We start from the raw sequence: 6,000 nt of genomic DNA, 5'->3' as shown, positions 1-6,000 counted from the left end.
GGAGTAATTCGTATGAGACAAAAATCGCGTGTTCACAGCTATCCCTCTTTGTCCGGAAACACGAAGAGTTTTCGTGCAAAGATAAAGTGAGCGGATACGAGCGATTTTTGCCTGTTTGAACACTCCGTGGGAAGCATTTTTTGAAAGATTTGACCGAACCTTTGCTTCAAAGGTTTCCTACATATCCTTGGCTATAAAGGAATCAGGTCAATGTAGTTCGGGAAGTTTCGGTAGCTGGAACTACCATGAACCTGCGGTTTTACTATTACTGCTGTTGCTACTGCTGATACTGCCTACTGACCTCCTTATTGCACCATGACAAAAATGAAGAAGCTAGACTAAGATATAATCTATGCTTTACAAAGATTTATTTCCAAACTCTATCTTGTGACTGATGTTGCCTCGTTGACTTGTATCTTCCTCATAAGTTCCTTTGTGGCTCACTTGAATGGTATTCTTTGAAATGCTTTCCCTTCTTCTCCAGGCGGGCACCTGATTGCTGACCTTTTAAATGTCTTCCTTTGACTATTGTTTCCTTTCCTCTGTTCTCCAGGCGGGCTCCTGATTATTTGAAATTTGAATTGCTTCTTCCCTTCGTTCTCCAGGCGGGCTCCTGACTACTTGAAATTTGAATTGTATTCCCTTGTTCTCCAGGTAGCCCCTGATTGCTGAGACTCGAAATGTATTCCCTTGTTCTCCAGGTGGGCTCCTGATTGCTGAAACTTGAGTTGTATTCCCTTGTTCTCCAGGTGGGCTCCTGATTGCTGAAACTTGAACTGTATTCCCTTGTTCTCCGGGTGGGCTCCTGATTGCTGAAACTTGAACTGTATTCCCTTATTCTCTAGGTGGGCTCCTGATTGCTGAAACTTGAACTATATTCCCTTGTTCTCCAGGTGGGCTCCTGATTTCAACAAAATAGACAAAAGCAAAGAAAATTTCTGCTCCAGTTGCAGCTCCACCACCTATAGCTCCAGTTCCACCAACTATAGTTCCAGTGCCACCACCTAGTCCAGTTTAAGCTTCTACAGCTCCACCACCCCTGACTTATCATCGTCATTCGCGCACATCATCAGGTCTAGCTGATTCACATCCTGTACTGACCTTGCTAATACTGCGGACTTGTCTCCTCTTAGTCAACCGATTGCACTACGAAAAGGTATACAGTCCATACTTAATCCTAATCCCCATTATGTCGGTTTAAGTTACCATCGTTTGTCATCATCCTATTGTGCATTTGTATCATCTTTGTCCTCTGTTTCCATCCCTAAGTCTACATGTGAAGCACTGTCTCATCCAGGATGGCGACAGGCTATGATTCACGAGATGTCTGCTTTACATACGTGTGGTACTTGGGAGCTTGTTCCTCTTCCTTAGGGTAAATTGACTGTTGGTTATCGTTGGGTGTATGCAGTCAAAATTGGTCCAGATGGCCAGGTTGATCGACTTAAGGCTCGTCTTGTTGACAAAGGGTATACTCAGATATGTGGACTCGATTATAATGATACTTTCTCTCCCGTGGCTAAAATAGCATCAGTCCGCCCTTTTTTATCCATGGCTGATGTTCACCATTGGCCTCTCTATTAGTTGGACATTAAGAATGCTTTTCTTCATGGTAACCTTGAGGATGAGGTTTATATGGAGCAACCACTTGATTTTGTTGCTCAGGGTGAGCCTAGTGGCCTTGTATGTCAGTTGTGTTGGTCCCTCTATGGTCTAAATCAGTATCCTCAAGCCTGGTTTAGTAAGTTCAGCACAGTTATTCAGGAGTTTGGCATGACTCGTAGTGAAGCTGATCACTCTGTATTTTATCGGCATCCTACTTCAAATCTCTATATTTATCTGGTCGTTTATGTTGACGGTATTGTTATTACCGGCAATGATCAGGATGGTATTAGTAAGTTGAAGTAATATCTCTTTTAGCACTTTCAAATTAAGGATCTGGGCAGATTAAAGTATTTCTGGGTATTGAGGTCGCTCAGTCTAGCTCAGATATTGTGATCTCACAACGGAAGTATGTCTTAGATATTCTTGAGGAGACAGGAATGATAGGTTGTAGACCTATTGACACTCTGATGGAACCGAATTTTAAACTTTTGTCAGGACAGGGGGAGCCTCATAGCGATCCTTCAAGATATAGGCAGTTGGTTCCTCATAGCGATCCTTCAAGATATAGGCAGTTGGTTGGTAAATTAAATTACCTCACGGTGACTAGACCTGACATTTTCTTTCCTATGAGTATTGTGAGTCAGTTTATGGATTCTCCCTGTGATAGTCATTGGGATGCAGTTGTCCGCATACTTCGGTATATAAAATTAACTACAGGCAAAGGTTTATTATTTGAGGATCGAGGCCATGAGCAGATCGTTGGATACTCAGATGTTGATTAGGCAGGATCACCTTCTGATAGACATTCTACGTCTGGATATTGTGTCTTAGTAAGAGGAAATTTGTTTTCTTGGAAGACCAAGAAACAGAATGTGGTTGCTCGTCCTAGTGTAGAACAGAATATCAAGCAATGGCTATGACGAAATGTGAGCTAGTTTGGATCAAATAGTTGCTCAAGGAGTTGAAATTGGTGAGATTACTCAAATGGAACTTGTGAGTGATAATCAAGTTGCTCTTCATATTGCATCAAATCCAGTGTTCCATAAGAGAACTAAACACATTGAGATTGACTGTCACTTTGTTAGAGAAAACATACTTTTGGGAGATATTAATACAAAGTTTGTGAAGTCGAATGATCAGCTTGCAAATATTTTCACCAAGTCCCTCACTGGTCCTTGTATTAACTACATATGTAACAAGCTCGGTACATATGAATTATATGCACCAGCTTGAGGGGGAGTGTTAGAATAGTTATGTGAATATATGTAATTAGTCCTAGTCCCTTATATAATAGGAGTAGGTTATGTGTTATGTATACATATAAATAGGGCTCATTGTAACATAGAATATCAATTAATAATATTTTCTCCCGTGCTTTCTCATAACGGGGAGCAACCCGCCGCAAAGGAGATGTTTGCCGTAGATGAAGTAATTCCGATATTAACACTCTCATCGACAAAGGAGCCAGGTTCAAAAGCAAAAATAGGAAACCAAATAGTAATCACTAATGTCGGCCTCGACCCATCCGGACAAGCAGGGGACTGACGAAGATGATGATTATGGGGTTCCTCGATCCTTTATAGTCCCTGATGATTGCGATGCTACCAAATCAATGGTCGAAGAGCTGAAACAGGTCATTCTGATCGAACGCCAGCCCGATCGGAAGGTATACTTGCGCACGGGGTTAACTCCCGAGCTCAAGAAAAAAATCATTCAATTTCTTATAACTAACATGGATTATTTTGCTTGGTCCCATATCGACATGACAGGGATCCCATCAGAGATCACTACTCACAAGTAGAGCCTGGACCCGAAATTTCATCCGGTGAAGCAGAAAAGGAGACCCAGTCCGAGATCAAGCATGATTTCATCAAGGATGAGGTAACTAAACTCCTTAAAATAGGGTCCATCGGGGAGGTCAAATACCCAAAATGGTTAGCAAACGTAGTAGTAGTCTCTAAAAATGGTACAAACTAAGAATATGTATGGATTATAAAGATTTAAATAAGGCATGCCCCCAAAGACTCTTTCCCTTTGCCGAACATCGACCGCATGATCGATGCCATGGCCGACCACGAGATCCTCAGTTTTCTCGATGCCTACTCCGAGTACAACCAAATACGAATGAACCTGGATGATCAGGAGAAGACCTCCTTCATCACTAAGTATGGCACATACTACTATAACGTAATGCCATTTGGATTAAAAAATGTCGGTGCCATATACCAACGCCTAGTAAAACAAATGTTCGAAGAACAAATAGGAAAATTCATGGAAGTTTAAATTGAAGATATGTTAGTTAAGTCACTACGAGCAGGGGACCATTTAAATCATTTGCAGGAAACCTTCAATATATTGAAGAAGTACAACATGAAACTGAATCTAAAAAATGCGCGTTCAGAGTCGGATCAGGTAAATTTTTTGGGTTCATGGTATCTAACCGGGGAATCGAGATCAACCCCGACAAGATAAAAGCTATCGAGGATATCGCGGTAGTGGACAATGCTAAGGCTGCACAAAGGCTAAACGGGCGCATTGCCAACCTAGAGGGGTTCATCTAGAGGTCCTCCGATAAGAGCCATCAATTTTTCTAGTTACTGAAGAAGAAAAACAACTTCACATGGACCCCGGAATGCCAATGGGCCTTGGAAGAAGTTAAGTGAAATTCATCGAGCCCGCCACTACTTCACATGCCAATGGAAGATGAACAATTATACTTGTATCTGGCAGTATCAGAAAAAATGGTAAGTGGAGTCTTAGTTTGGGAAAAACAAGGTACGCAATTTTCAATTTATTATGTTAGCTAGACCTTAGGTGAGGCCGAAACTAGGTATCCGCACCTAGAAAAATTAGTGCTCGCTTTATTGAGTGCCTCTAGGAAACTAAAACCATATTTTCAGTGCCATCCTATATGTGTGGTGACAACTTACCCATTTCGAAATATAATGCATAAACCCAAACTCTCGGGATGATTGGCCAAATGGGCCGTAGAAATCAGCGGGTACGATATCGAATATCGACCCCGTACAACTGTTAAGTCCCAAATTTTGGCAGATTTTATGGCTGACTTTACGCCGGACTTAATACCCGAAGTCAAAAGAGAGTTGTTGTTAAACTTGGGGATATCTTCAGGAATATGGACCCTCTTTACGGACGGTGCCTCGAATACAAAGGGGTCTAGACTTGGCATCGTACTGAATCCACCCACAGGAAATATAGTTAGACAATCCATTAGAACTGTGAAATTGACTAACAACGAGGCCGAATATGAGGCCATGATTGCAGATCTCGAACTGGCCAAAAGCTTGGGAGGTGGAGGTGATCAAAGCTAAGTGTGACTCCCTCCTTGCGGTGAACCAAGTTAATGGAACATTTGAAGTTAGAGAAGAACGAATGCAAAGATACCTAGATAAGTTACAAGTAACATTACATCTATTCAAAGAGTGGACTTTGCAGCACGTACCTCGAGATCAAAATAGCGAGGGCGATGCACTTGCAAACTTAGGCTCGTCGATCAAGGACGACGAGCTCAACTCGGGGGCAGTCATACAACTTAGAGATCGGTAGTGGAAGAAGGTCACGCTGAAATAAACTCCACAAGCTTAACTTGGGATTGGAGAAATAAATACGTAGAGTATTTGAAGACCGGGAAACTACCCTCAGATCCAAAAGAATCGAGGACCCTGCGCACAAAGTCAGCCCGATTCAGCTTGTTCGAGGATGGAACCTTGTTTAGAAGAAGGTTCGATGGTCCGCTAGGAATATGTTTGGGACCACGAGATATCGAGTATATTCTAAGGGAAGTCAATAAGGGCACCTGCAGAAACCATTCAGGTGCCGGATCATTAGTTTGAAAGGTAATCAAAGTCGGGTATTACTGGATCGACATGGAAAAAGATGTGAAGGAGTTCGTACAAAAATGTGACAAATGCCAAAGACATGCTCTGATGATTCACCAACCTGGGGAACTGCTGCATTCAGTCTTGTCACCGTTGCCATTCATGAATTGGGGAATGGATATCGTCGGCCCTCTTCCATGGGCACCAGGTAAGGCTTAATTTATCTTATTTATAACTGACTATTTTTCTAAGTGGGTTGAAGCCCAGGCGTACGAGAAGGTCAGGGGAAGAAAGTCATCAACTTCATTTGGGATCACGTTATATGTCGGTTTGGGATGCCATCCGAAATTGTATGTGACAACGGGAAATAATTTATCGGCAGCAAAGTGATCGAGTTTCTCGAAGATCATAAGATCAAAAGAATCTTATCGACACCTTATCAGCCTAGTGGGAACGGGCAAGCTGAATCGACTAACAAAGCCATAATCCAAAGCCTTAAGAAAAGGTTAACCGATACCAAAGGAAAATGGAAGGAGATCCTGCCCGAAGTCCTTTG

The sequence above is a fragment of the Nicotiana sylvestris genome, chromosome 3, assembly GCF_000393655.2.
Source record: "Nicotiana sylvestris chromosome 3, ASM39365v2, whole genome shotgun sequence".
NCBI classification, from domain to species: Eukaryota; Viridiplantae; Streptophyta; class Magnoliopsida; order Solanales; family Solanaceae; genus Nicotiana; species Nicotiana sylvestris.
Note: the sequence above shows the minus strand (reverse complement) of the source record.